Raw genomic sequence first — 21,036 nt, forward strand, 5'->3', positions numbered from 1 at the left:
ACAGCTGGGGCAAGCCAAGGTTGAGATGGTGAGACAGAAAAGGCAAGGGAGCAAAACAGTCAATTGAGAAAGGCAGTGCAGAGGCTCGGGACAGCATCTGGAGGCAGAGCCGAGTAAACAGAAAAAAGAAAGAATTTAAGAGAAGGTTTGGGGATTGAGTGGCTGAAGGTTATGGTCAACATGAGGGCCAGAGGAAAAAGGGGAAGGAGAACAAAGAACAGTAAAAGAAACTAAAATATGATCTGAGAGAAAGGGGGGAAATGGCAAGCTAGGCAAGAAATTTTGGTAGTCTTTACTCAGTCTGAATCCTCCCCTCACCCCAGTGCTCTGATTCTGCCCTCCAGGACATTAAAAAGTTCCACATATTTTCCTCCCCGCCACATGCTAATTAAAAGTTAATTAAAAAATAATTCAGACTGCAGAAATGGAATGGAGAAATATTTAGCCACTCCTATCTCAGTGCTGCCACCTAATTTGCAGCATGTTACTCAAGTTATAATAATCCAGTTGCTAGGAGTGGGGAGCTGACATCCCAATCCCATTCTGCCAATCCTTGAGCCTCCAATCCCACCGCTAATCCTTTCTTGTACCCAAACCCTTCCTTGTCATTTAGCAGCATCAGCATGACATTAGAAGGGGAACTCAGTGGTGGCGATAGGGCCAGTTTCTTTCTTTCTTTCGGCACTGCATGGTATGCATGGCAGCACACATGTGGACACACCTGTCTGTGTATGCACGCTTCTGGTTCGGCTAGGAGTCCTCCGACTTTCTGCCCAGGGCTGCTCGGAGGAGCTGAAAATGACCAAGGTTCATCAGTGGCAAGATGTTGCAGTAGAACTACAGAGAATCACAAATGGGGCTGGATGCCCAAAAGAGAAAATGGGATTAATAAATCAGTGAGTAAGTGTGGGTCACACAGAACTACATAACTTAACTAAATGTTCCAATGCATTTTCCTTTTTTCTTCCTTGGGACTGGGGGCCATTTGGCCCTATGGAGGAGCTGCCACCTGGTGCACTGCAGGGACTGGAAAGTGCTCTTGACCAGCATGGGCAGCAGCACCTGGGCAGCACCTGCCCTGCTCTCTAGGGATGGGATTGACTTCATCAGTGCTGTCAGTGCGGCTAACACCAACAGCACCTTCTCCATCATGTCCAAGTAGCCATTCAAAGTCCAGGGCATCAGAGGTTGTGACAAACGATGCCACATGAATGCCTGGTGTGCAGTTCTGTGTGACTGTCCTCCATCTTATTTAGCAGAAAGCAGTTAGAAATTGCAGTCAGGAGCAGACAGGTAAGAAGTGCTTTGTTGTTTTCTTACAGGCTGCTTTTCCTTTCTGAATTGCCCCTCTCAACCTGCTTTTCTCTCCATGGCACAAAACAGCCGGGCACCTGCACCTTTTCTCAGCCAGGAGGAAAGGAGGTTGGGCAAAGTGCTGCCGGGGAAGGAAGACACACCCTTTCCATTCTACACTTCCTTTGCTCCTGATTGCAGACTGTAGCTGCTGGTTTTCTTTTTTAACAATTCAGATAACTGAATTGGAAGATTGGAAATGTTTAGTTTGTCCTCTAGAAAAGCGTCAGTAGACCCCATGCAAATGATTAAACAAGACTATTTGACATGCTCTGTAATTTAGTCAATGTAGAGCTGTCCACTGGCATTACTTTTTAAATGACGTCCAAAACTTCAGAGCTATTCTAGTAGAACAAGTGGTGTGCTAACTTAGATTCTGAAATTTAATTCAAGTACTCTTAGCCCAGAGAGACACATATATCTAAGTCCAGAGAGAGCACAAGACGGCAGAAGCACTTTACTTCTCATTATTTAAAAAGTGTCAGGTTGTGGCAGCTGGAAGCAGAAAGTGCCAGAAAGTAGCTTGCTTGGAGCCTTACTTACTCCATGGTGATCAAAAGCCACACAAACTGATTAATTGCATTTCTGGAGGGAAGAGGGTAAGTAAGCAAGATCACAATCCCCAAAGTCATTTTTTTCCAGCAGCTAGATCTTTATTATAGTTATGAAGAAAGCTCAGGGAAAATTAATTTTATCAAGCACTTTACATTTAGTGAAAGGCAGCTTTCTACAATAAGACTGGTGGACCACCAAAAGAGGGTCATGATGATTTCAGCCACCATTATAATTTTAATACCAAATCACATGCACAGATGAGAGGATCTCAAGTTTTCCTTCTAATTTTTCTTCACCATGTTCCTTTGCTTCACTGACACTTTTCTCCCAGCCTACCTTGGATAACAGATGTGCTAAGATGGAGCAGTGGAAGCAGTTTAGGTGATGGAGCATGGGTACATAGGCGTATCTTAATACAGCTGTATAAAAGTGTAAGGCTAACCATCCTCTTCAGGGTTGGCCTTTAAAGGCACTCCTTGAACTTCAGCTGGTTCTGAACGTGGTGGCCACTTTCTTTTTATTGATTGGAGCATGTTATTCTGTTCTTGCACAATGTGTGTTGGCTGCTTCTTTGTTTTCAGGCTCAATATAAAGTGGTTTTAATGCCTTGGGACCAGGTTATCTCCAGGAAACTCTAGACCATTTGAAGCTTGACCACCAGCTAAGATCACCATCAAAGCCTGGACTTGGTTGAATCAGATGGGTGGGTATCTTCTTACTGGTGATATCTCCTCACCTAGGAGAGGATGGGTTGATTAAGGTGCAAAAGAAGATAATTTGTGACAAGGCCTAGAATTTGTTGGCAAGTCCAGCTCTGGATTATGTGCAATAATAATCATAAATAGTGAGTAAGCAGCTGAGACTGCCTTTCCTTCATCACCAACAACTGTAGTCTGTCCCCTAACTCTACTCTGTCCCCCAACTTCTAAAGCTTCTCCTTTTACTTGAATCTAGTAAGGAATCAATCTTCCTCCCCATTAATGCTGTTTCCAACCTTTTGTTCTTCACTGGCCCTTCCACACATTTCAGGATCCCTAGAAATAGTGCAGAAAGGGGAGGGATGTATGCTTATTGAAAAGGAAAGACAGCCTTCATCCTTGAATGGCCTGTGGTCTCCAGGCAAGATTCCTGTGGCTTGCAAAAAGAGAGCAGCTTGATTAAGAAAGACAGGATAGCCACACAGAAAGTCCCCTTCGATATTCTGCCTGTAAAAAGAGAGCCTCAGTCTTCCATCTACCTAAAGAATGTAGTTTTCTTACTTTTCAAAGAATGGCAAGTTTTGGCTCCTTCAGGAGAAAAACAGAGTTAACAATATATGCAGAAGGCTGCTGTGAAAAGTCAGCACAATAGCTGTTGATTAATAGCTGGAGGGGCAGACTAGCATTTTCATCAACATAATTGGAAGACGTCTCAATCCCTCTGCAGGATCGCACTTTTCTATGAACTTTAAAGCAGTTTCTAATGAACTAGTGCAGCAATTCAGTGGCAGAACACCTGTTTACATGTCAAAGGTCTCAGGCTCAAAGTTAGGTGTGTCTGGTGCCCACTTTGTACTCTTTTCAGTGCCAGGAGAAGTCCTTTTTATTCTCCCAGCATTTAACCTTTTAACTTCATTTTTTAAACGTTTAAACTTTTTTATATTTTCATTGTTTTTATTCTGTACCGCTATGCTGATTTAATTGAAATGGCTATTGAGGTTTTCTTGTTTTAAATTAATGTTATTGTGTGTGTCTGTTTCTCTGTGCATCAATTTTTTAAAAAATGTTAAACAGTTTTATACTTCTATTGGGCAGTAGAGCAATGAAATAAAAGAATGAATAAATTCCTGGTATCACCAAGCAGTCTGGGAAGGACTGCTGTCAAAGACCTTGGAGAGCTGCTACCAGTTAGTGTAGGCAGTATGGAGCCAGATGGACCAGTGGTCTGACACACTACAAAGCAGATTCTCAATTTGCAAGGCTTGACTAGCCAGAACTAATTCTCCTTACCTGCTGTAAGTATCCAGTTGCTCATTGACTACAGCCATTTTCTGAGTGTTTCTTTGGAGATTCTTATCATAGCTTTCTGAATTGGTTTTTAATCATTTAGATGTGTACAATTGATTGGTCTATAAAAACAGTAGACCATGTAGGGAGAGGAAAAGCGGAGGAGAGGAGGCAGCAGCAGTAAGGGAAAGCTCTGGTTTTACTTGTGCATAAGAAGTGGGGAAACAAATTTATATCCTTGAGAAGATGGGACTAAGCAGAACATAACAGCAGCTGCCATATTCCAAAGAGGCAGGGAAAAGAGGAGAAACAGGAGAGGGATGGAGTACAAACTGCAGCACCAAAAGCTGGATTCTGAGCAGACACAGGAGGCTGTGAAGGACAGGGGAAGAACCCTGGGAAAGCAGCAGATCTGGACATGCAGTGGAGGAGGGCAAATGGGTTACATTCCAAGGCAAGAGAGGGCAGGCAGCACCAAAGCTCTTGGTGGATCACATCCAGACCACATATCAGCTCCCACTGCTTATATAGGGATGGGGAAGAAATTCATTTGATACTCACGTTATTGAAAACTTACATGATTTTCCTCTTTTGAGTGCATATGCGAACTAAAATAGTTATCCTTCAAAATTCATGTTTATCCAAATTCTACAACAGAGTTATTCAATAAAAATGCACGCAAATACATATATTAGAGGAAACCACTCACAAAAGATGCACATATTAGTGAAACTAAGTTCAAAAATTCAGTACATTATTGAGAATTGCTTGCTTACAAAAATGGGTTCAGTGGTACCCTGGCTCACGAACGCCTCAGTTCACAACCAAATCAGGTCGCAAACAGAAATTTCAGAGAAAAATTGCCTCAGTTTGCGAACTCCACATTGGGTGATGACTGCGATCGCGCCCGTCTCCCCTGCACAAGCACGCCCGCGATTGTGCCAGTCTTTTCCCCCAAGCATTCTCGCAATCGTGCCTGTCTCCCCCCTGAGCACAATTGCGACCATGGCCATCTCCCCCCACCCCCAAGTATGATCCCTATCACACGATTATGGTTTGGACTCTCCCTTCAAACAATAACCTCCCCCCCCCAACCTAGGTTAGTGTTCTTTACTGTACTGTACTTTGCTACTTTGTTGTTACTTTGTTTCAAATGTTTGTGATTAAAAAAAATATTTACAGAACGGCTTAACCTTATTTACATTGAACCTTATGGGGAAATTTGACTTGTGTCACAACCAATTTGGGTCATGACCAGAATCCTGGAACAGATTTAAGTTTGTGAGCCAAGGTACCACTGTATATGCATACAAAATCTGTGTATTAAAATAAGGATGCACAAAAGCATGTACAAATATCCATGAAAACTAAAAAAAGAAACCATAGGTGGATGCACAAATGAAATACACAAAATGTAAGTCGACAGATATGCAAAGGGAAGGAAACCAAAAGGGATGTATTTGTCCATCCTCAGTCCTATGCCATAGAACAGGCTTTGCAGTGAGATGCAAAAGCTGCCATTACAACATGATGCCAGCAGTTGTATGAACTTTGTGAGAGTAAGGAAGGAGGGAAAGAAATAACTGAGCAAACCTTTGCATTACCTAGAAAAGACATACTATTAACATTTATGCCTATAATTATTGTCCATCACCCAGAGAGCTTCATCTATGGGGAAGAAGAGAAATGAAATAATAATATAAAACATACTATAAATTATTATTAATAACATGTTTCTATAATTTCATATGTGTGTGTGCTTGTTGCATGACATTTGTTATTTAGGCAGATTTTGAGAGAGTTTATCAATAAAGGAGAAACTGCAGGAGAGAAAGTTCAGGCCAAATGATTCATCAGCAGCTTCTGATTCATAGGCTCATGGCTGAAACGAAAATGAGCAACAACAGTGTATTATGCAGCCTTGATGGATAGATAGTTATTGCTGGTTATTTAGTTGCTAATTTTACCAAAGAAAGCAGTTAAGAATTAAATACAAAACAAATTGCCTCCAGCATTGTAAAGCCATCACTCACAGCGGATGTGTTTGCTTCATCCAGCAACTTCCAATAGTGCGTGGGCAAGCAATGCCTTCACTTTTGCAATAGCGAGTCCTCCCACTCCAGAATCCAATGCACACATTTTCAGAAATTCTCAAATGCCAACAAAATTACTGGTACAAAAATGCACATTGCGGATACATCAGTAATGTGTTCAGGGTCTTTACTCCAAGTTTCAAATTAAGTCTTATATCTTTCCTTTCAAGTTCTAGTCAAGCCTCAAGTCATTGCAAGAAAGTTTTGAGTCAAGTCTCAAGTCGCTTCTCAAGCCTCAAGAGACAACTTGAACAGAAAAAAAGGAGGTGGGGAGGTTGGAGAGTTATAACCCCCCCCCCCATGTTCCCATCTGCACTTCTCTCAGTGATGCACTTACTTCAACCATGATTTATTTAAACAAAGCTGTGCTGTCATTTGAATTTATCAAGATTGAAATTTAGAAAAGGTTTTTCTTAACATGATTGCCACCCCTTGCCCCAGCCTGGTGTTGTTATTCTTCCTGGAAATGCACTGGGACAGAGCAGAGGCAGCAGGCAGGAGAAGAGCTTGAACCAAAAAGAGCTTGAAGCCTTCCCCCCTCTACAGGTAGTCCCTGGGTTGCGGAGCAGTTCCATTCCTGAGAACGTCCTTCAGTTGAATTTGTATGCAAGTCAGATCACATGAGTAAGCCAAATATTTGTCTTAGTACATGTATATTTTTTATCTTTCTATGCATTTAAAACACGTAAGGAGCACTTCAATATTGCTAAAATATCTTAAACACAATGCAGCATTGTAATCATGATAATAATACAGTAATAATAAAGTAACTACAGGTACTGAAGAGAGAGAGAGAATCTGAGTGTAGGTGTACAGTATCCTAAAAGTCTTTATGTTGTTTGTTCTTTTTGTTTTGTTTGTTCATTTTTGAATATTTTTTCTGAGTTGCTCTGCTAATTTATGCTAATTTACAATAAAGCATAAAAGTAATAAAAGGCCACGGTTCCAAACAAAACCCAACCTAAAATAAAACAGAGAAAATAATTAAAACTTTCTCTTTTTCCCCCTTTTTATAGGATTTCCAGGCCCGTTTGCCACTTTGGAGGGGATCAAGCCTGCCAAATTCTACTCAGGCAGGTTCCGGTTCTCATTCTCATTCTCTGCTGTCAATCCAGCATCCTTTCCCCATCTGTAGTATAGGCATGCTAACACTGATCTAGTTCCCCTTGAGCATTTGCCCTTGGAACCTCAGCTGCTACAAGGCCATGTATGGTGGGGAAAAGAAAATGGCTGTGCCAACAACCCTTGAGGCCTACTTCCAGAAAGTCCCTCCAGGGGTAACCCCTCCCCTTTCCAGTAGCTCAGTCAAGCCCCAACTCTCCAGCACCAGGTCCACCTCCATCAGCATTAGCTAATGTCAGGCTTAATGTTACCTCATGGATTAGGAAGTTATGAATAAAACAGGATTTCAAGTTTAAAACAAGGCATAGGGAGAAGTCATCTGGGCACCTCTGCTTCTGCCGTTCTCAGAAACTGTTCTGCTGTGCTTCTGCCTCATTCTTGAGGCCCAACACGAGCCCCAAAACACACTGACTTGGGTATGCTCAAGTAAAGAAATCTCAAGTCGAGTCATTTGCTCACTGCTCCAAGTTGAGTCCAAGTCAAGCTGCTGATGTGGCTTGAGTTGGACTTGGGAGTGAGTAGCTCAACTCGAGCCCCCAGCACTGCTGAACAGCACGTTTTACTTCATCAGAAAAGCACGAACACCATGAAATTGTCTGGATAAAGTAGAGGAAAAGTGCTATTTGTACAGAGCTACAATGATATGGGATTGCATGGTGGAAACAAGTCAATTTCATTGGTGTTTTGAATGCTGTGAACCAGCCAAGGCATGCAAGTAAGATCACATGAGTAAGCCAAATGTTTGTCTTAATATATTTTTTACCTTTTTATGCATTTAAAACACGTAAGGAGCACTTCAATATTGCTAAAATAACTTAAACACAATGCAGCATTGTAATCATGATAATAATACAGTAATAATAAAGTAACTACAGGTACTGAAGAGAGAGAAGAGAGAAACCGGGTAAATATATTACCCGATTTCCATATACATCATTCTTGCACACCTGGATCTCATTGGTATGTTCAATGGCCTGAACGTGATCACCCCAAGAGTGCACATGGTTGTCATCAGGCAGTGCATGGAGATGCTGACTGCGTGAATGCCTGCCTCTGTGGGGGATGGGAGGGGTGGTGTACATGCAGCTCTCAGCATTTGTGCAGTTAGATTTCCTTTTAAAAAAGCAATTGGAAGCAGTGAGGGCTGGTGCATCCACGCCAGGTTTTAGTACACAGGCTGAAGAAGGTATTTGTGGTACTGAGCCTTCCCATCGCTCCAAATTTGGGTTCCGCATGGTTCACTGTGGAAAGGAGAGGGGATGCATGTAAGGCCCTGTGTGGTGTCAGTTGATAGGACTAGTACCTTTGTGGTGCTTTGCCAGCCCCCCACTGGCACTTTGCGCTCCTGCATGTGGTCAGCGGGGCTGGCATAAGCAAGAGCCAGTGCAAAGGTAGCACAGCTGCAGCTTGGCAGAGAAGGGAAAAGAAGAAATATATCAGAGCCGGATGGAGCCGATCTGTACCCTCTTCTTCATGCATGAAAGGTGTGGCATTGCTACCGCCTGCCTCCCATATGCGTGTGCTCGCGCTGCCCTGCAGACCGAGGGGAGGTGGTAGCTCGCTCGCTCGCTCAGAGATGGTTTTGCACTTGCTGGGAGATCTCTGAGCAAGCAAGCCACTGCCACGTGCGCCCGATGCCGCCTCGCGCACCCGCGACAGCATGACACTGGCCCATGCCCCCATCCCACCGGCCTGCGATGGTCACTGCAGCCTTTCAACTGGCCCCCTATTGAAAAAGTGTGAGGACCGCTGTAAAATATCACCTTTTCTGAATGCTCAGCTTTTAGAGGCAAACAAGCAGCAACACAAAATTTCTTTACAGTTAATAAATGAGGCCCTTTGAAATATGTCTAAACATAAACAACTTTGTTTTAAAAATCAGACCCTTCTTGCTTTAGCATAAGATCTGGCATTTAATTGCTACATCTGGAAGAATATCACCAAAGAAATGAGTGAGAAATTTGGTCTTGAATGCCAGGACTGAACCCTCAATTTGTGGAACATGCTTTGATTACACATAGACAGTCTTTGTTCATCCTGACCCTCTGGCTAATGAAGAAGGTACCAGCAGAGACTAGAAGCTACAAGCATCTCTGAAACTACAGGATCAGAGGAGGTCTGGAGGCAAATTGTTGGCAGGATAGGGGCAATTAATTGGGGTTCTGTATTTTCAAACAATTTTCACACTTTAAATGGTTTTCTTAACCTTGTGGCCCATTCCTTTTAAAAACTTTTTAATGAAATCCTGGTGCAGTCTAAGAAATGACAAAAGGCAGTGGAAATGCTGCTTAACATCAGCTAATAGGGCTAGCAGACTGGCAACCTGGACGTTCTTCTTGCCTTTAAAACCTCCAGGATGGTGGGAGTGGTACACTGAGTGGGAGATGGTACACTGTTGCTGCTAAGGACTGCCGGGGAAAAGGGGTTCTTGCTGGCAGTCACCAAGCGGCAGTGCCAGAGACAGGCTGACCAGCACTGTGTGTGCCAGGGGTTCAGACAACTGTGGCTCATGAGGGGTACAACGGTTGAGTCAGCAGCCACTCAGCTGCCTGGTTCTGCCTCCATCTTGACCTCTTTTTCACACCTGCCAGTATGGACATGGTGCTTTGGTTGAGTATGTCCTTCTCCATGCTCCATGTGTCATGTTTGTGGCTCTTGCGGCAAGAAGGGTCACTGAATTGCCATTGTGGTAACCTGATTCTCTAGGGACAAGATGAGTTGGCCAAAAATTCAGTGCAGTTTTTCCTAGACTACCATCTTCATTTACGAGGGAGCATCATTTTTACAATCTTGCAATGGCTCTAAAATCATGTTAGTGGAAAGAGACATGATGGTCCTTGGGACAGTGAGTTGGACCTGCAGCATCACCAGCAGTGCTACACTGCTATGTTACAGAAAGAATTCGCACAGCTGTGCTCTTGCTAAGTTACACCCATCACTTGGTAAGCTACACTTCCTCCAGAGACTGAAAACCTTAGCAGTTTCTGTTGGCCTCAGAGCACTCCACTGAAAAGCTGCTCCACTTTTGTAACCTGCAAAGTTCTCTAGGCCTGTAAAATCGAAATGGTATTTTTAGAACATCTTAACTGGAAACCTAAGTTAGGAATTTACAGACCTAGGGCAGAGTATGAATGCATTATTTTGGATCTGTAAAATGAGTTAAGCAATTGATTTCCACTGGAACAATACAGCCAGCTTTGAAGACATTAAACACTACCATCATTCTCAGATTGCAGGGAGAACTCAAGATAAGTGAAAGGCAGAGTTTCATCATTCCTGGTTTGCATGCTCAAATACAAAGAAGTTTCCTTTGAAACATTGACTGACAAATTGGTTTAGTTACCAATGTTGCATGTAAGCCTTTTGAAGGTTTGTGGAAACATAATACAGAAGCAAGTTTAGTTGAAAGTACAAAGACTTCAACATGGACATGTTTAGGACTAAGTAAATGTGCATATCTTGAAAATCTATTCATATGCTTACATATGACTTATTATTTGAAAGTTGCACCACTTATGCATCCCATGCACCACTTATGTACCACTTATGCATCCCATAGCTTCCGCCACTGCTGCTACTGCCGCCGCCACCACCTCCTCCTCCTCCTCCTCCTCCTCGGCCGCCTTTTCTTCTTCCTCCAATACATTTATATGCCTTTTTCCTCTTGTGAAGAACCCAAGCCAGCTTACATAGCTCCATTTTATCTTCACAACAGCAACCCTGTGAGGTAGGCTAGGTGGAGAGCGAATAGGTGGCTCAGAATCACTCAGTGAGCTTCATGGCCAAAGGACACCTAGAACTAGGACCTTCTGAGTCCCCAGTCCAGCACTCTATTCACCGCACCACACTGGCTCTCAGTGACACAATTGACACAAACCTCTCCATTGGTGTGTGGGTTGTCCTGTGTAGTGTTAGTTCCACTTTTTCCCGTTTTTGGATGAAGCAATCAACTAGCTGACAAGTGGGCAGCAAGTGGCCCATGGGTCATGAGTTAGGGTAAGGGTTACGTTTAGGGTAATCAGCCCATTAGCAATGAATTTGCTTGCCCAATTCCTTATTTGCAAATGTTTATGTTGAATATTCACCAGATGTTCTTTGACTACTCAGATATTTCACTGAATATTTGACAACTATATTTAACATGGCATTTTATTCAACTATTTTACTTATTTTATGAAAACTTTTGTATTTTACCATACCTTATATCTGGAATGCAAGAATGAAAGCCTTTGGAGAGGCTTGGGATAGTTCTCTTTTGCTCCACCCAAACTGCGGTGTGTATTCTGCAAAGTGGAATTCTGCTAGGTTTCTCTGTGCATGCTCTGAGGCTTCTAGTGCCACGCAGGGTGAGTGCTAACACTACCCATTCTTCACATGGCAGCCCTGCAGACATGATGCAGAGACCCAAAGCAGTCTGAAGTTACTCCATGGCATAGTGAAGCCTGCTGCATATTTTCCAAGGTTGTCAGCACAGCCAGTCACCCATGATGATACGGCTTCTTCCCCTGTTGTCAGTCTCTGCATCAGACAAAATAGACTTAGGGCACTGGGACATCTGAAGGTGGTCTTACATGCTTTTTCTACAAGGGTCCAACACATGAACTAAGGTCACAATTTCTGGGTCTGTTATAAAAATACTTCCCCTTTAAACAGAGTCTAGAATAGAAGAGTGAAAAGAGGGCAGTTACTCCATTCATTTTTATGATTTAACGTTGCATTTATTTTATTCAATTGTTCACATTTTGCCCACAACTGATTTGGAACTAGTTTGTTTGCTGCTGCATAGAACACTGGTGTTTCCTAGTCATTGTTTCATGTTGCACTGTTTGGGTCAGGAAAGGAGCAACTCTCAATTTAATATAAGCAGTGTGCTTTTTACAGAGCAGTTACTGGTTCTCTCTTTGCCTTTCTAACCTCTGCCTCTGTTACCTCCTCCTCACTTCCTATTCCTCCTTCAAATTCCACCCCCATGCAACTTTGGGTTTTCCTTCTGAGCTCCAAACACATCTTAACAAGCATAACCTTTTCAGACGTTTTGCTAAAATTTCAAGGCACCACCCGTAACACATTTAAGTCAAATTAAGGAAAAGTTCTCAGTTTAAGAGGACATTGAAAATAAGGCACATGTTCTATAACTTTTTCATTTTTTCCCATGGTTCTGATGTTCCAAGAGACAGGTTAACCATTAAGAAGAATATGTATATCTGTACTAAAGAACACTCTGTTACAAAATTTATCCAAACTATTATCTCCTCCCATGAGGAAGTGGCCACTGGACATTGCCAAAACGTATGAGTAAAAGAACTGTTATCTGTGTTGTACCTTCAACAACTGGAGAATTGAGTCAAACCCTATTTCTATAAAAATCGGAGTGACCTATATATATGCAACATCAATTTTTGTTGAGTTAGGCATAACCAAACATTCATTATGCCTTCTGAAATAGACAACAAAGAAGCATTCCACTGAATGGACAAAACAGGGTTTTCCATGGACTGCAGGTTGCGCAGTGGTTTAAACCGCTGTGCTGCTGGGCTGGTTGATCGAAAGGTTGCCGGTTTGAATCTGCACAACGGGGTGAGTTCCCGTTGCTCTGGCCCAGCTCCTGTCAACCTTGCAGTTCAAAAGCATGCAAATGCAAGTAGATAAAAAGGTACCACTTCAGTGGGCAGGTAACAACGTTCTGTGCACTTCGGTGTTTAGTCATGTCAGCCACATGACCACGGAGACTGACTGCAGACAAATGCTGGCTCCCTCAGCTAGGAAACGGAGATGAGCACCGCCCCCTAGAGTCAGGCATGACTTGACTTAATGTCAAGGGGAAACCTTTACCTTTACCTTTAAATCATTCTTGCTTAACCCACCCTCCCCGCCACATTTGTTCATTGATAATAGATATTCATAAATGTGGATTGTTGATCAGTGTAGCTCTTCAAGTTCAGTCAGAACTTCCAATAGAAAGAGGACTCTGAACCTGTAAAAGCATCAGGGCTGAATCTAGATTTTAATAGATGTTTCAACTGCATACATTGCCATTCAGTTATAGTTGGCAAATCATATTTAGCATGAAAAGCAAAGAATGGTAAGAGATTAGCACTGGAACCTACAAGTTGATCCAAAGTAAAATCAACCTGTCCATCCAAGTCCACCAGACAAACGCCTTCTTGCCAGTCTTTATGTATGAGCTTCCCCATGAGAAAATAAATCAAACTACAACTGACATGAAATTATGTGCCACACTTCTCTTACTGCTGTAACTGTAGGAGGCAACCCATCTGTTTTGGTATATTGAGAATTCAATGCAATCCATCTGAGGAGAGGATCCAAGAATAAAGAGTCCAAAACTGATCAGTGGGGGAAAGTCTAATATGAGCAAAATTTAGCACAAGTCAAGGAACAAGTCTGATGATATCAAGAAACATCAGGAAAGCCAAATCCATTCTTCTTAAATAAAAGATGGTTTCTGAGACAGGGCAAAAGCTGTACAGGGGCATATAGAAGAAATCAACATTTGAACTGTGTCCACAAAACTGTGAGGCCTGAACTCTGTTTGTTTGTTTGCTCATTTGTTTATGACATTTGTATGCCAGCCCCTACTCCAAGTGGAGTCTCCAAGATTATGGAGCAGGGGCGCAATCTACCTCACCATAATAAACTCTACTGAATTTTGGAATGGCACTACATATTTCACAAGTTAGAGATGTGATCTTTCAATTGCAGAATAAGGAACTATTACTCAGAAGAACAAAGGATAATGAGTGTACATCATTAGATGAGTGTACATAGCAGTGATTCAGTTCACTGCTAAAACCCTTTTAGCTAGAGCACTTCCTGAATTTCTAAATCCTGTGTAGATTGGCTTGTGCATTCTTTTCTATGGAGACTATCAGTAGTATGTCTAGAGCAGGAGTCTCAAACTCGCGGCCCACGGGCCAATTGCCAGGACAGGCGGGACATGGGGAAAGGGCCCTGCAGCCTTCAAAGCGCTGGCGGCGCCCAGGCCAGCCTCCGGGAGCGACGCGGGATGAGCGGCCCACCACCACCACTTGATGCGGCCCAGCCTCACCCAGACTCTACTTCCAGCGGCCCCCAGGTAAGTTGAGTTTGAGACCCCTGGTCTAGAGCAATGTTGAGTTTCCTTTCTTGTTAACCAGAATAGGTTGAGCTCCTTAGATCCTTCAGATTGTGTTCTCCATTCTATTAGCTTTTCCTTTTCTTTTTTCTGGCTTAAGAACCATGGGAGTGATATATAGAGCAAACCACATCTCTCACCTCTTCCCATGCAATGCACACTTCATCACAAAGTCCCATTTCTGAAACAAAACAAATAAAAAGGACTCCAAGGTAAATGAAGTGTGTTCAGTCAAACAATATTGAACTGAGCTTTAAATGAGTTATGAGCGCATTCCCAGTGAAGCAGCCCATTATGAACCCAGAGTTCTATAGGCTTCAGCAATTACAGTGAATTATATAGTCTCCTGAAAATTCATGAAAACAGATAACATTATTCTACTTTCCTGCCTGCCTGCCTGCCTGCCTGCCTGCCTGCCTTCTTCCTTCCTTCCTTCCTTCCTTCCTTCCTTCCTTCCTTCCTTTCTTTCACAAATGGCCATCTTCAGTGGTAAGTCACATGTTAAATTATGTTCTATGGAGAACACTAATGCTGCTTTAAAAAAAAAAAAAAGTAAATAAATTCTGCATTAAGTTCCCTTGTGTATTACTGAGTTATGAGTGGGAATGTAGTGTAGTGAATACAAAAACGAGCTCTGAGCTTTGAGGACCACAAATTTGCAGTGTGCAGTCTTATCTGTGTTTAGGCATGCAATTTCTAGCATGGGTGGCTGGAGGGATGCTTAGGCTTTTGCCCCAGTAACTTTATCGATGATAAAGTAGCATTCCCTCGCCCTCACGCACCCCAGAAAATCTTTCCAAGTAACATACAGTCTAAAATTGTAGGAACAACTTTGCCAAAACTGAAGTGTTCTGCCAGATTGCTGGCCTTGCTGGGGCAACAGTTGCCCCTCCTGCTGCCCACTACAGTCCTGGGCCCACTTGCTGCCTCTGCCACTTTCTCGTCCCTTCCTCTGCTTGCCTCCTTTTCAAATTGATCGTGCGCTGGCACTGCAAAGCATGTCCCGTGTGTGTGCACGTGTGTTTCAGAGGGAATAACTGGTACTGATAAAGAGATTTTGGAAAGGCGAAGACTAAAACCAGCTGGGACCTGCGTTAAGACAGGGTGCAGAATGTCTTAGCCTGAGATCCGAATTTCATTTCAACAAACGCTTGGGGACTTCATTGCAGGAATGGCCAGGCTGAAAAGAAAAGGGGACAAAAATGTCCTAAATGCTGCATCTTTTTGTTTAAAGTTTTCTGCCAGTACAGTGGTATCTCAGCTCACGAATGCCTTAGTTCACGACCAATTTGGGTCGCGAACAGAAATTTCATAAAAATTTCGCTGCAGGTCATGAACTCCGCATTGGGTGACGATCGTGATCACGCCTGCCTTCCCTGCATGGGTGCAATTGGGTGGGGGGAGATGGCTGCGATCTTTGTTGTTCTTTGTCACTTTGCTTCAAAGTTTTGTGAGTAAAAAGAAAAAAAAAAGTTACAGAACTGAACCTTATGGGGAATTTTGACTTGGCTCATGACCAATTTGGGTCACGACCAGAGTCCTGGAATGGATTAAGTTTGTGAGCCAAGGTACCACTGTAACTCCACTATAGGAAAGCCATCTTGGCCTTTTAGAATGGGGCAGGGGGAACTAGGCAAAAGCAGTGAAACTACTATACAATCAGCAGTTGGGAATGCAGTAAAGGAATGGTGTAATACCGATGGGGAATCCCTATAGGGCTGGATCTGACCCTCAGACCGGAAGTTAGAAACACAGAAACAGAGAAACAGAGTAACAGAGTGAGTCAGAAGGAGCCTCCTGGGCCATCTAGTTTGACCCTCAGCTCCACTCATAACATGGTTCTGCAGCCCTGCTTTAATGCATTGTGCTGATAGACCCATATAATGAATTAACATCCAAATATTAGCAATATGTGATATCAAATAATGTTTTTGTAAGTCATCAGTAGTGAAGTTGGAGAAAACAGCAGCAGGTTTAAATAAGTTTGAGTCTTCATGAATCTGACCTGAGGATTCCATAGCGTATAGATGTTTTCTGAGTTGCACAGATTCCATGGACTCGCAGACCATTTTAAAAACAAACAAACAGACTTTTGGGTGGGATTTGCACAAATTCACACTTGTGCAAGTGCACATTGGCAGAAAGGTACATTTACAAGTGAATAACATTTTTATACAAAAATTCTGCCTCCAACCATGAGCGAATGATGGAACAAAGGTACTTGACATTCTGTAAACATGGGCAGAAAAAATTAATAAAATCCATATGTCTCTACCCAGCAGCTTCTTCAGTTGTTGTCTCAATGTTTCCAGTGGAATGTAAAGAACTATCCAATTTAGAGGTGATGATGCACATGGCAATCTGCTAATCAGGACATTCTAAATAAAAATCCTTAACATTATAAACAGTAGTCATAAGCTGCTTATTAGATTAGATGGTTTAGCTGTGAATATGTAGAACTGACTGGAAGCTTTGGCTATGCTTAAAATGTCTGGCACAGTGGATCTGCACTTAGCACACCATCAGATTGCCTGTGTGGCAGGAAGGGGTATTGAGCCCCCCTCCCTTCCAACTTCCTTCTAAATATATTTTTAAAACCTTTGGGGCAGTTGGAGATTATTGTTTCACAGCCGAATTTTATCATCCTGGATGACAAGGGATCAATCTCAGCAATCATCTTTGGGCAATCATCAGACATAATCCAGTCAACTCAGTTTTCTTGCTGTTCTGAGAATCAATCTCCTGAAGTTCCATAGCCTTTGATTCTGAACTTTAACTTTCAGCTCTCTTCACATGTTTGTTCCCTGTGCGTGTACCTTCAAACATTCATTCATTCATTCATTCATTCATTCATTCATTCATTCATTCAAATAGTTGCTAGATTCATTGCTAGATTTCAGAATCTTGTTCTATCCCCAGAGTCTTTAGAAGTCAAATATCTAAGGAATGCAGACAGAGCTGAAGGGCAGGTCAACTGTGAGTCCTGGCTGCAAAGTAAGGTGCCTTAGGGCACAGAGGGAAGTAAAAAAGGGCTGGTAAGATGCAGAAGTTCATAAGCAGAGGAGGAAGGTGAGTGAGACAAATGGCAAGTGGGAGAGAATTGGAGACATGAATGGAAAAAGGAAGAGAAGCAAATCAGGGAGGTGGAAAGGTAAAGAAAAGAGCTAAAAAGAGGAAGAGAGGCAAGAGAGAAACAAATCAATGGGACTGATTGGCCAAAAGATTTTCTACACAAGGTATTGATTATGCACTTGCACTTCAGGTAGTTTATAAGTCCTTTATGTAACACTGTCGCCCTTCACTCTTACATGCTTTGCAACGAGTTCTGCCCAGGGGAGTGGGTTAGATAGAGGAAATTGCACTATGAAAAACTTGCATATTTCCACAGTTCTACTGTGCTGCAGTACCACCTTCTGGTTGTGCAATGCATCATATGGACAGACAAGAAAGAAAGCCCCCAGAAGAGAAGCGTGTATAATTGAGCCTGTTTTAATCTCCCAGAATTCAAAAGCAGAAGATTCAGTAAAGTGTTAAGTTAAAAGCCTTGCAAAGCGAAGCTCTTCACCAGGAGATGAAGTTCTATATCTTATCGACTGTTTGTTATATATATATCCTGCCTTTTTGCCTTTCGAGGAACTCAAGGTGGTTTACATAATTCTCCTTTTCTCAGTCTCATTCTCACAAGAACCCTGTGAGGTAGGTTAGGCTGAGAGTCTGGGAACAGTCCAAAGTCACTCAGTTGGCTCCATGGCTGAACACAGAATGCCCGAGTCCCAGACCCACATTCTTAATCACTATGCCACACTGCCTCTCTTGAAAACAAACAAATCTCTGAGTTTAGGTAGTATTCATCTGAGAGTTCTTGAAAAACTTAAATGTATACTAAATATACCACTAAGATCAGCCTCTATACCAGAGGCCTAGAGAATGGCCAATCTAACACCATTTTAAAGAAAGGGATCTGGGGGGAGTCCAGGAAATTATAGCCCAGTTAGCTTAATCTATATTCCAGTAGATATTAGAGGGCATGCATATTAGAGGGCATGTAGAATGGCAAGTTCTGTCTCACAATGCTTATGCAGTCAAAAGTGTCAGTAAATGTACATACAGGTGATTCAGTATACACTGGACTTTCAAAGGACTTTTGACAAGAGTCTGTCAATGGAGTTCCTGAGCAAACAGTAATGATATAAGAATCTGTTATGGATTGGTAACTGATGAATCAAGAGAGTAAGAATAAATAAGCCTTTCTTGCAGTGGTGGGATGCAAGCAGTGAGGTCCCCCATAGGGAAACGGTGCTTTTGAACTTTTTCATAAATGATCTGGCATTAGGAGTGAGCAGTGCAGTGGCCAAGTTCATTCATGACAGTAAATTATATAGGGTGGTTAAAATGGGGAATTGGCAAAAAAAACTCCAGGGGGCCCCTCTAGATTAGAGAATGAGTATTACATGGTCAAATGCAGATCGATGTAAGCAGGTGTGGAGTGATGAACATTGAGGCAAAAAATTCTAACTTCACTTGTATTCTGATGGGTCTGAGCAGGTAGTGATTGACCAGAAAAGGTGTCGTGAGCTAGGTGCTCCCTCCCCAGCAAGACAGACTCTCCAGCACTTCTTGTAAGCATCTTTATTCTACACAGAATTCTCTGAGCATACACAATACGAAATGTTGAACCCTCTCTGCCCCCCTTTACCCAAAGCTTTGCTTATGAACCCTTCTGGGCCTGTCTTGAGAAGAAGAGGCACTGTGGAACCAGACACGCCTGAGTTCTTCACTCTGACCCCAGTTGGGCTACCCCAAGGCTGTGATGATGGACCTTTGGGTCCACCTCCTCAGGACGCTGGGGTTCTTTATCTGAGAGACTCCCCATCTCCAAATCCCCTCCCTCAGGATGTTGTTCTTCTTCATTCCCACAGGTGGGCCCCATGGCTGTCCTTGAAATAATCTTATCTTGAGCAGGCACAGATGGGTACTGAGAAACTGGATCTGCAGGTGGAGGCCTGTCCATTACAACAACAATTCCGTTATCAGACTTGGAGGAAATGGGTGGGTTACCAGTAGAATGGTTTTCTTGAAGTAGGCCGCAAGGGTTGTTTGTGCAGCCATTTTCTTTTTTTCATCATAAATGGTCTTGTAGTAGTTGAGGGCCTGGTTACAAGGGCAAATGCTACAGAAAAACTGAAGGGGAACTACAAATCCTATATGTGCCCCAAAACACACTGGCTTGGGTATGCTTGAACCGATGTTGTGGAAGGAAAAGCCTTCAATATTGTATCTCTCGGGAACTGCATGGCATCACATAGTTCCTTAGAGATACATTGCATAGTTCCCTAGAGGTAGTTGTGACCATCTCTAAGGAAAAGCTGTGACTATCACTAGGAAACCTAGTTCCCTAGAGATATTCACAACTTTTCAATAGAGATATTCATATAGGGTTTACAGCTGTCTGTGTGTTCGTAAGTACAGATTGTATGTTGGCATACATGTGCCCTCTGGTGAGATTCCCAGGTGCGTACAAGAGATGGCCTGTTTTGGGGGGATAGATAGCTCAGACTCAGAGGATGATGTGGGGGTGGCTGAACCAGAACAGGTTCTGAGCTCACACTCTGATAATGGAATTGTTGTAACTGACAGGCCTGCACCTGCTCTGGATGAAATTAGCTCAAGGACACCCATGGGACCCAGTTTCCTTCCCGCCTGTGAGAATGAGGCAGAGGAAGAACGGGAAGGGGGAAATGTCTCAATGGAGAACACAAGCCTCCTGAGGATGTGGATCTGAGGGCCTGTCCTCACAGCCACAGGCTGGCAATTAGGGGCTCAGAGTGCAGAACTAAGGCGCACACGTTTTCACAGCGCCCCAGCTTCCAGAGACCAGCCCTGAAGCATTCATTAAAAAAAGCTTTGGTTAAAGTGGGGCAGAGAGGGGTCAACACTTCTCCTTGTGTATGCTCAGAGACTCATGAATGCTTAGATTTCCTGTGTAGAATAAAATTCTTACAAGAAGTGCTGGAGTGACTGTCTTGCTTGGGAGGGACGCTCAGTTCACGACAGATGTACCCCACAGCCTGTCTTTATATATTGTGCTATGGTACTTGAAATACTTTGTTGTTGTTGTTCATTAACTTACTAAATGAAATTTGCATAAGTTCCTTTTTAACCTATAAAAGTGTTAACCACAGGACTACCCAAGAATGTATCAAGTATCATAAAATATTGCAAACATAAAAATATAAAACAATTTAAAAGGCCATAAAATATAGGACAGACCAACTGAAATGCCTGGGCAAAGAAAAGTTTTCACCTGGTGCCAAACAGATAACAGAGTTGCCACCCATTGTATTTCTTCTTTGCTGGGTTTCATAGTCTTAAATTCCATCTTTCATCTATGGACTCAGATCAAATTGCTTTTGGAAGCACTGTATAAAAAACGAAAATCTCATGTGACAAGAACCAGAGCAAGACAGGGAGTATCATAGGCAGTGATAGCTCTTCACATTAAAACAGTAGCATTGTATTTCTGTGTGTGGAAATCAAGAAATAATAAGTCTTTTCACAAAGGGATACAGAAGGTTGAGAACAGTCAAAAAGGTTACCTTTCATCATACATCTGAATGGTTACTAATTGACAGAAACAGGACATTACAGCTGAAAAAATCAAATGCTCTAGAATTTCAGGAAAAGGTTTCACTTTGCCTTGGTGCTCTTATTCCCCAAGAGTGAGTGGCTTTACCCTACAACATGGGTCGTCAAACTACGGCCCGTGGGCCAGATCCGGCCCACCATGCCCATTTAT

Source organism: Varanus komodoensis, unplaced genomic scaffold, assembly GCF_004798865.1.
Source record: "Varanus komodoensis strain SLA01 unplaced genomic scaffold, ASM479886v1 scaffold9, whole genome shotgun sequence".
Classification (NCBI taxonomy): domain Eukaryota; kingdom Metazoa; phylum Chordata; class Lepidosauria; order Squamata; family Varanidae; genus Varanus; species Varanus komodoensis.